The sequence below is a fragment of the Pseudophryne corroboree genome, chromosome 2, assembly GCF_028390025.1.
Source record: "Pseudophryne corroboree isolate aPseCor3 chromosome 2, aPseCor3.hap2, whole genome shotgun sequence".
In the NCBI taxonomy this organism is placed as follows: domain Eukaryota; kingdom Metazoa; phylum Chordata; class Amphibia; order Anura; family Myobatrachidae; genus Pseudophryne; species Pseudophryne corroboree.
The window spans coordinates 325556573-325568074 of NC_086445.1; the positions used below are offsets into that span (position 1 = coordinate 325556573).

The 11502-nt window shown below is 40.9% G+C and overlaps 2 pseudogenes; one reads left to right on the plus strand and one right to left on the minus strand.

The window, feature by feature from the left end:
* Positions 1 to 499: 499 nt before the first annotated feature.
* LOC135052194 (5S ribosomal RNA) lies at positions 500 to 617 on the minus strand (annotated as a pseudogene).
* A 3239-nt stretch (positions 618 to 3856) lies between these two features.
* On the plus strand, positions 3857 to 3973 carry LOC135052099 (5S ribosomal RNA; annotated as a pseudogene).
* The last annotated feature ends 7529 nt before the right edge of the window (positions 3974 to 11502 follow it).

The following is an 11502-nucleotide window of genomic DNA, read 5'->3' on the forward strand; positions in this document are numbered from 1 at the left end:
AGAATCCAAAGAAACCTTTATAAGCTTGTTTGGAAACATATTGAAGTAAGCACACATGTGAGGAGCCCATAACACCTTTCACACCGAGGTGAACCTGTACGGCTAGAACACCACTTCCCATAGACATCCCAGTACAAGGAACCCGGGAAGAAATATTTCATATTTCACATCTGGGATTTTTCTCTGAACTAGTGCGTACCATTTGTGTTTTTTTACATGTTACCATTTGGTTTTGGACAATTCACGAGAAGCGAATTTGAGAAGTCTTTGGACTCTGGACTTTTGACCTATAAGGACATTGCATAGTCTCAGCTGTGTCTAGGTAATCTGTATCCATTGGTTTGATGCACTTTGTTTGTTTTTTTTGCGCCATCAGTTGGTTCCTATCCCATAAGTATGGATAGAATAGAATAAAAAGGTGAATCTGCTGTCAACATTAGACTGGAGTATGTGTATATATATATATATATATATATATATATATATATATATATACACACACCTACTACACTGAGTATTCACTGGGGGTCTCCCACCGGGTACTAGCTCGGCCCTATACTGAATAGCTTCCAAGATCGGACGGGATTGGGGTTATACAGTATGGTATGATAGTAGGTCACTGTGTGCACCACTCCAGAATCGTTGATGAGAGTTCAGAAAGATTGAGTAAGAAAATAAATAGTATAAGCGGATCTGCTTTTGGCTTTAGACAGTGAAGGGATCTTTCCCACCAGTTGGAAAACCGCCTAGGTAAGTGGTCACTGAATCACCAATGAGAGTCCAGAAAATGAAAATGAAGAAATTCAGTTGTATTCAGTAAATTCAGTTGTAAACAAATTCGGCCAATATTAAGGAAGTATGGTATGCAGGCTTTCCCAAGACCAGTCGATTCTGCTGAAGAAAGTGAAGTTCACTATGAGGAATTTTCACTCCCCATTCTAGTAGTACTGAATATACATCATGCTTTGAAAGAGTACACCAATGGATACATTCTAGCTACAAAATAACTAAACCACCTGATTGAAAAGAGAAAGTCTGTTTCAATGGAAAGAAAGTTTCAATACATCTTTCCTAATATAGCTACACAAATACTGAGCCTTTTAAAATTATCCTCTCAGGAGGACACGGAGTTATATCTTTTTTTGTAATATGAGCAACAAAAATAGTGCCCTAATGGTTGCCAGAAAATTAGACAATGGTATACAGTGGTGGTTTCCAAACTTTTTTGAATCACGGCGCCCCAGAATATCAGAATTTTTTTAACGGCACCCCTAGGCCAAAAATTTCTTATTGAGAAATTTAGAAAGAAATATTACATTAAGTAGATTGCGTTTATATGTCATCCTTAGGGTCAGTTGTGTGGTGACGGACAAGGTGTGCTTCTGTTTGGCCACATATTTTATGATTGGCAGCCACCAGCACTGGTTTTGCCTATTTTATTGACCATGAATAATTTGAATTGGTCCTGGACCACCAACCCAGGGCACCCCTGCAAGTGTCCCACAGGGAGCCACGGCACACAGTTTGGGAACCTCTGGTATACAGGGTTAGCACGAAATTAGAAGTTTGAACCAATGTAACCAACAATTTATATATAATGTTACACAGTGTCTAAGCTGGCTATTTTGTAGAGTAAATCCAACAACTAGCCAGGAAATATGTGGCTGGTTCTAAAGAGCTGTACTCGCGCTGCGCTAAATATGATGGCACAGGATGATAGACAACTGGTTTATCCTTGTATCTCATGCCTGCATTATCTAAAAAAATAGGTGTGGTTTCAAGAAACACAGATTCCATTGCTTGCATTATTGTTGTATACCAAACATTGCTGTTAGTAACAGCACATTTAAGAGCAGTATACATGTATGAGCACAGGCTGGAATGGGTAGTGAGGGACAAATGGGGTGCACTGTGGGTTACCACTCCGGAAGAGAAAAGATGAAAGATCCTGGATCCTCTCGAGGGACTTTTGAATGGTCTGGTGTTAATACACCAGGAGTGTGGCATCCGTCACCCGCACAATTTTCATCCGCGGCTAGCGCTCAATTATCGCCTGTGGTCCGCACAATGGAGGTCATTCCTACCTGATCGCATGCTAGCTATTTTTGCAGCGCTGCGATCAGGTCAAAACTCTGCAAAACTTTGCATGCATATTCACCGCAATGCGCAGACGCATAGTACGGGTACAAAGCGGATCGGTGCTGGGCAATGGATTTAAGGAAGAATCCATTCGCACAATTGATCGCAAGAAGATTGACAGGACGAAAGCGCTTATGGGTGTCAACTGACCGTTTTCAGGGAGTGGTTGGAAAAACACAGGCATGTCCAAGCGTTTGCAGGGCGCGTGTCTGACGTCAATTCCGGGACCGGATAGGCTGAAGTGATCGCAGCGGCTGAGTAAGTTCAGACCTACGCAGAAACGGCACAAAACATTTTTGTACCGCTCGGCTGCACAAGCGTTCTCACACTTGCAAAGCGAAAATACACTCCCCCATAGGCGGCGACTATCTGATCGCAGCGCTGCAAAAAATAGCTAGCGAGCGATCAACTCGGAATGACCCCCAATAACCGCTGCGGTTACCCCTAGTCACATCGGTCCCTCCACTGCACACAGAGGGGAAATAGGCGGCATCAGGGTTGGTGACGTGGCTACATTTTGCACCACATCCTGGAAACTATAGCGGCTGGGTAGAGGATTACACTACAACCAGACGCGGATGAAAATTGTGCAGGTGACAGATAACACACTCCTGGTGTATTAACACCAGACCATTCCGGCAGTCCCTCGAGAGGATCCGGGATCTTTCATCTTTATATCTTCAGGAGTGGTAACCCACAGTGCACCCATTTGTCCCTCTCTACCCATTCCAGCCTGTGCTCATACATGTATACTGCTCTTAAATGTGCTTATAGTCACAGCAATGTTTGGTATACAACAATTATGCAAGCAATGGAATCTGTGTTTCCTGAAACCACCCATGTTTTTTAGATAATGCAGGCACGAGATACATGGATAAACCAGCTGTCTATCATCCTGTGCCATTATATTTAGCGCAGCACGAGTACAGCTCTTTAGAATCAGCCACATATTTCTTGGCTAGTTGTTGGATTTACCCTACAAAATAGCCAGCTTACACACTGTGTAACAATATATAAATTGTTGGTTACATAGGTTCAAACTTGCTAATTTCGTGCTAACCATGTATACCATTGTCTAATTTACTGACAACCATTAGAGCAATATTTTTGATGCTCATATTACAAAAGAAAGCTATAATTCCATGTCCTCCTGAGAGGCCAATTTTAAAAGGGTGTAGTATGGTTGCCGATGGCCGGGATCCCAACCGCCGACAATCTGAATACCACCCATTTTAAAAGGCTCAGTATTTGTGTAGCTATATTAGGAAAGATTTATTGATACATCTTTCCATTGAAACCGACATTCAAACCGGCTTTTCAATCAGGTGGTCTAGTTATTTTGTAGCTAGAATGTATCCATTGGTGTACTCTTTCAAAGTATGATGTATATTCAGTACTACTAGAATGGGGAGTGAAAATTCCTCATAGTGAACTTCACTTTCCTCTGTAGAATCGGCTGGTCTTGGGAAAGCCTGCATACCATACTTCCTTAATATTGGCCGAATTTGTTTACAAATGAATTTACTGAATACAACTGAATTTCTTCATTTTCATTATCTGGACTCTCATTGGTGATTCAGTGACCACTTCCCTAGGTGGTTTTCCAACTAGTGGGAAAGATCCCTTCACTGTCTAATGGCAAAAGCAGAGCCGCTATTCTTTTCTTATTCTAACTTTCTGAACTCTCATCAACGATTCTGGAGTGGTGCTCACAGTGACCTACTATCATACCATACTGTATAACCCCAATCCCGTCCGATCTTGGAAGCTATGCAGTATAGGGCCGAGCTAGTACCTGTGGGAGACCCCCAGTGAATACTCAGTGTAGTAGGTGTGTATATATACACATATATATCCATGTGCAAAACCCGGCACTCATAAGGGACAGCGTGGCCCCGTATAGAAAAACTTACTGGAGTGCCTTCCCAGAGATATTGAATCCCACATGTAGAGCAAAGAAAGAGGCGGCACTTCCAGATTTGTAAAGGTGAAAAACTTTAAGTCATAGATCGACGTTTCGGGGGGTCTCACCCCATCATCAGGATGACATGTGTACATAAATAATAAAACATTTATACTCACAGTCTGCCCGTTCTCCCGCCCACCGCCGGCTCTATATGGCTTCCCGTGAAGTCCTCCACTGTATAGGAATTCTTTTTAGGCCAGCTATTATTCAAAATACTGATATTGCATGCGTGCGCTAGAGGTATGCACCAGTTCCTTATGTCTGCTGCATTATCTTATACTAATTGCCTGCAGCTATTTATTTCTTTATTTATTTATGTGGTTGTGTTTTACAATTTCATGCAATCCTGTATACGTTTGTTCTGTATATTAACAGGTTGTCTACCCAGTGCAGTCACTATTTGTTGTTGTGTCACCATTTTTTATTTTGTGGGGCTTTTCCTCACATCGTAATTGTTGTTTGCACATTTATTGATTTTGTTTATGTGTTGCTATGGTGACTCATGTATGCTCTGTGTGTTTCTTTCTGTCCCTTCCGACGCAGGTCCCCGTAGGTTCCCCGCTTCCGGTGACGTCAGCGGCCAGAATCTGGAAGTGTTCAGACGGGACCTGGGGCTGCGGCCGGCGGTGGGCGGGAGAACGGGCAGACTGTGAGTATAAATGTTTTATTATTTATGTACACATGTCATCCTGATGATGGGGTGAGACCCCCCGAAACGTCGATCTATGACTTAAAGTTTTTCACTTTTACAAATCTGGAAGTGCCGCCTCTTTCTTTGCTCTATTTACATATATATATATATATATATATATATATATATATAAACTCCAGTCTAACATTTACAGCAGATTAATGTTTTTGTTCTATTTTATCCATACTTACCTTAAGCTACTCTAGGTCATATACACCTGCCACATCTAAGCTTGGGAGTGCATTAGGGATACACATTTTACAAAATAGTATTTTCCTGTCTGTGATAAATAGTGTGTGCTTTGGAGGGCTAAAGGCTCTATTTAGACCCTCCCGCTGATTGTTACCCAATGAAAGGTAAAAAAAAATTCAAAATAGTTTCTTCCACTAACCACCTTAACAGTTTTTATCCAACCTTGTGTATTATTAGGAGAATTTATTTTAAGTAATTAGTAAAAGTTACATTTTGTTATCACCAGCAAAGTACATTATATCATTGTTTGTTTTCATTTGAAGAGTGCACCAAAAAAGGAGTCTTCTTTCTTTTCTTCTTGATATCTGTATATAGTAAGCAATTACAGACTTCTAGGTGCACCACCAACAGTGGGAATGTAGGGGTTTTTACCCCTTTATTTTACAAATGTTGGTCCATACTAATTAACTCTAAAATTATTTATAACCAGTGCGGAATCAAATCCACCCTTTCTTCACCTGCATGTTTGGTGCCAAATGAGCAGAAGCAGATGAAGCTGGTGACTCAAAATTGATTTAATGTGAAAGTTGATAAGTGCACTTTCCCTTCTAGAAGAATAACGTGTTTTCCCGCATTATAAAATGAGCTATGTATCTACAGTATATCAATCTCTCTGTCTCCGCCATGCCAGCACACCTCATGCTGTAGCATTTACCAAATGGGGCACAGCAGATAAAACAGTAGTTTCAAAACCATTTCAAATGTCATGCAAGTTTGAATCACTAATTTAAATAAGAAAATGAATGTCACCGGAGCAGAAAAATGTTTCCTGTTTAAAATAACAGTTCCAGTATACGCCTTTATATGATATACTGTAACAGCGGGTTTTGTAACACTCCAGCAAGTTCTGTGGTTAATTTAATAGCTGGTGTGTCCTGTTCCATGAAGCTATTGTTTCTCATTCTGGATGATATGTATTAGTAATAAAATATGGAGAGGAACTTTTCATTAAAAACACGTCATTATTAAAAAATTATTTTAATTCTTAAAGAAAGTTATGTTAGACCCTACAATTAGTACAAATATCTGCACTTGTTTCTCACTTTTTTCCTCCAGCCCATCTGTTAATGGCTATGGGGGTGATTCAGACCTGATCGCTGGGCTGCGTTTTTTTCTGTCCTGCGTTCAGATAGTTGCCGCCCATGGGGGAGTGTAACTTCGCTGTGCAAGTGTGCGATCCTATGTGTATGCCGCGCTGCAAAAATCCACTGTGCGCAGCCCAAGACTTACTCCTACAGTGCAATCAGAAGAGGCTGATCGGGGCCGGAGCTGACGTCACACACCCTCCCTGAAAACGCCTGGGCGTGCCTGTGTTTTTCCGGACACTCCCAGTAAACGGTCAGTTACCACCCACAAATGGCCTCTTCCTGCCAATCACCTTGCGAACGCCCGTGCAAGTGAAATTTTCGCACCATTACATCGCTGACCGGTGATGCCTGTTGTTGTTGTCCGATGCGTATGCGTGTGCATTGCGGTGCATATGCATGCGCAGTTATGACCTGATCGCCCACTGTTCAAAAATGCACAGCAGCAATCAGGTCTGAATCAGGCCCTATATATGGCCTTGCGCCGTTCTCCTGCTGTCAACATGCTTTATTTAATGTATAGTATACTGTATGTTTCCTAATACACTTTTCTAAAACCTAAAATTTTCTGTTTTAATTTTGGAAGAAATGTTAACATAGTAGAATTGCAGTTGATAGTTTCAATGGTGATGAAGTTTCAATGGTTTGTCACTTTTCATTGCTGTACTTGGAGAGTCTGCCATGTGTATGGGCATCTTATGGGTCTATGGTTGTAAATGTGTACAGTATTGATGGGCAAAAGGACACCCTAGGGCTCCAAACCTTCACCAGCTTTTTTAACTTTATTGTCAGACTTCTTTTTTATAGCTTGGGAATGCCTGTTATACAGTATGGCGTTAAAGATACGGTGTCTCTTTTATTGATTAATTGTATTGTTTAAACTTATTGCTGAGATTAAGGGGTCTATTTACTAAGCCTTGGATGGAGATAAAGTCGCTGGAGATAAAGTACCAGCCAATCGGCTCCTAACTGACATGTTACAGCTGCGTTTGAAAAATGACAGGAGCCGATTGGCTGGTACTTTACCTCCAGTGACGGTTTATATCCTTCCAAGGCTTAGTAAATAGACCCCTTAGGGTAATATATGGGTTTGAGGGCTGCACAATGCCTTTGACTTGTATTAGGTTGGCTATACTGGTCTATTGAAAGCATTTAGGCAATATAATACTGTCTGTAATCTGTATTTACTAGAGATGAGTGATACTCTCAGCACCGTTACACAAAATATTCACCTTGTTCTGCACTTAACTGTGACAGTTTTGCAGGCAGAATGTAGTCCTGAGGAGCCAATTTATCAAATCTTAAAGAGCTATAAAGTGGAGAGAGATAAAGTACCAATCAATCAGCTCAGAACTATCATTTTGTCAAACACAGCCTGTAACATGACAGTTAGGAGCTGATTGGTTAGTACCTTATCCCTCTCCAGTTTATCTCTCTCAAAGACTTGATAAATTGTCCAACTCTATTCATCCCATAAAATGTGAGTGTACAAATACAGGGCCTGCTTCTGAGATGCACACAAAGCTGCCACATCTGCAATTATTTACATTTTTGTTCGATGCCACCCACGGCAAACATCTGCATCTTTGCAGGGGTGTTCAGAGCCACATGGATGTCAGCTGGATCTCCAATTGCGGCTAAATGGAATGGATGCAACTGGGCAAAAAAGGGGCATCCTCAATTAGCATAAGCTTGCCCTGGACGTGTAGACTGAATTGTGGTAGAGCCGCAACTATACTATTTTGTTCTCTGTGCCAGAAAGAGAATTGAACCCCCACACACACACACACACACACACACACACACACACACACACACACACACACACACACACACACAACCACATCTTTTTCCACTAGAGCGAGGCATGATATATTATATGCACACATTTATAGAACACTGCAAGAAAATTGATTTGGTTTCAAATCCTCTTTATAACAAATTCATGCACTTAACTTGAGAGCTCTTTATTATTCAGTTACAATACCCTTTATTAAACAACACATTTCAAAATACATCCATGCTCAGGATTCAAGCCCCTATAAACCTTGATCAAGGAGCCTTAGATAGTGTACAAGAGGGCCCCTGGCACAGGATTTTTTATATTCTCAATCTTTTTTCTATTTACTTTATTTTACTATTTGGCCACTTTTACCTTCCTTGTGGGGGAACAACTACTACTTTTTTAACTAAGCTCATAATAAAAGTTATATTTTATTGTTTATTGTTACTTGGTATCGAATAGTGCACCACTATACTACCTACTTTTCTTTTGAGATTCACATTTCAAATGATCCACAGGAGGAGCTAATTATTTCACTTGTGATTCTGTGAGGAAACCTGAACCATTTGGGGTGCCGAGCACCGGGTTTGAGAACCTATGTTCTAGGCCAATTTGCACTCTACCAACATGGTTGTAAACCCATCACCCCACTCTAGTGGTAAACTGAGGTCTCTAAATCTCTGTCTCTCTCAAAGGGCCAAATAATGCAGATGCAAGGGTAATAGCTTTATTTCCCAGTAGTTAACTCACAATCACCATCAGCAGGATAACATGCTCTGCCAGAAACAGATAGAAGCCAAAACTCTAACACCAACTTCAAAACCTATGTAGAACAATTTGAACAGTTATCTATCCACTCCTTTTAACCACTGTTTTTTTCCCACAGGTACAGATGAGACCCTGGGTGATATTATTGGGTTATAGTAGTAAAGGGGTTGTGCTATGGGTGGTTACTAAGTTCAGGAATGCACTAATACCTCCTTCTGGCATCGTGCCAGTGGGTCTAAATAGTACCCTTCATGAAATATGTGATGATTCATCACTGTAACAAAGTGGTTTGGCTTCCTAAATGGAATGACCCTTCCATGTTTAGCTCTTGCAAGCATTTCAGATGTCATCATGGCTCCAGCTGTTTCTACATTCCTATTTGAGAACAGAGAAGGGGGGTTAGGGGGATACATCTTGTTATGCAAACCAAGAACATATATCAGCCATCTGGCTCCATTTAAAAAAAAAATTGCTAGAGAACATACAGTATACTGTATTTACACATCGTAGCTGGCCACTGTAACATCACACTACTTCATGGTATAACTGACCTTGAGTTAATTTCCCCAAAACATGCATTACCACAAATATGCCCCGATTGGCGAACTTGCCCTTGATCTCTTCACTGTACTTGGCTACCCTAGGCTACATATGTCGTGTATTGCTTCATTTGCAATGTGGATTATTGAGCATCAATTCTGTGTAGCATTGTATTAACATGTGGAATTTTGGTGTCTTGGTGTGAACAGGTAAGATCAACAGAATTATCTGTGTTCAGGACAAAAAAGGCAATGAACAACATTGCTTTAATACGTTTCTAATATAAGCACATAAAGAAAACATTAACCACACACCCCTCCGATAAGATGCATTTTCTTCCCCTTCAGCAGGCGTGTACAGTAGTTCATACACAAAGGGAGGAAGAAAAGAAAGATCTTTGTGTAATACAGTAAGGGTGCACTTGTTCCCCAGTAATCACCTTGTGGGATACACATATATGATAATCTGTGAATCAAATTGCTGTATGGTGGGGTGTGTCCTCCCGCTCCTTAACCGAACACTTACAATGGTGTGTAATGATCAGGTATCTCAAATAACCATTCACAACAGGTAATCACCATATGTAATATTGTTGAGGATGCTCCCTCAACAATGTACTCAAGGTGATTACTTGGAACATTTGCACTCTTACTATATTACACAAAGATCTTTTTGTGCTTTTCTTCCTCCCTTTATGTATGAACTTCACATCTGCTGAAGTGACAGAAAGAGCATCTTATCAAAGGGAAGTGTGGTTAATGTTTTCTTTATGCTCCTATGTTGAATATTAGAAATTATGTTTAAACTTCGTTTGGAGAAAAGGTGTGACTCCATTCATTTTCTACTGTATATTATACTGAGGCTGCTCAAGGGTCCGCTCTAGGACCATATAATTTTGTATTAGCATTGCTTTAGTAGTCCATAACATTTGTATAAATGGGGAGAATGGGTCTTCCACATAAGTCAGTTGAAGATGAATATAAGATCTGCGGAAGATAAAAGATATGACTAGGTGAGACACCCTTAGATTATGACAGAGGCAAACACAAAGGAGAAGACAAGAGAAAGATAGAGACAGAAGGAAAGACACATGGGAGTATGGGAGGGCAGGCAGCAGCCTGGCTGTGGTGTCATGCACTATGATGGTGATAATGAATTATAATGATGGTTGCTATATAATATATATATATTTGGTAAAATATGGTGTGTGGCAAAATTTGGTATAATGGTATCTCCTCTAAAGACTGGAGAAGTGTACAGGTAAAGAAGGTGCCTACAGCAACTAATCAGCTTCCACCTATCATTGTATACAATATCCATAATAAATGTTAGCTAGAAGGTGATTGGTTGCTATGGTCAACTTCTCCACTCTTAAGAAAGTTTCTACAAATTCCCTCCTCAGTATGGACACTTGCAGGATCAAAGCTGTCCAGGAACCGCTCAGTGGATTTGTAGCAGAAGTAAGGTCAAGGGGTCTTCCTGTACACAGTGCAACCTATGTATTCAGCGTGGCCTCTACAGTATATTGGTAACATGTAGCCAAATGTGTAGCAGAATAGGGGGGTATTCCTTTTGGTGTTCCCAGAAAACTTTGCCTTCCAGGATACACAAATGATGCCATCAGGTTATAGCTTTGCTGGCCTGTGCCAGACTCAGTGGTGCCCCCAGACACTCCCCCCCAAAAAATAATATCCCAGCTAATTAAGCAGCTGTCTAAAGCTTCGTTATGGTATTTAGAGGATTTTAATGGGCATATATTCCAGTGGCCCCCACCACTTAATGCCATTAAAAATGTTTGTTTTTCATGAGTAGTACAGTATACTGTACTGTAGCTGGTATCCGTTCAGATGGTCGACCATGTTATGGTCGACAGACATTAGGTCGACCACTATTGGTCGACATTGACATGTTCGACATGGACACATGGTCGACACATGAAAGGTCGACACATGAAAAGGTCGACATGATTTTTTTTACTTTTTTCCTGCTGGGGAACTTTTCCATACTTTACGATCCACGTGGACTACGATAGGAACGGTAATCTGTGCCGAGCGAAGTGAAGGCACCATGCGAGGGGACGCGGTGCACTAATTGGGGTTCCCAGTCACTTTACGCAAAAAAAGACACCAAAAAAAGTTAAAAAACTCATGTTGACCTTTTCATGTGTCGACCTTTCATGTGTCGACCATTTTCATGTGTTGACATGTGTCCATGTCGACCATGTCAATGTCGACCAATAGTGGTCGACCTAATGACTGTCGACCATAACATGGTCGAC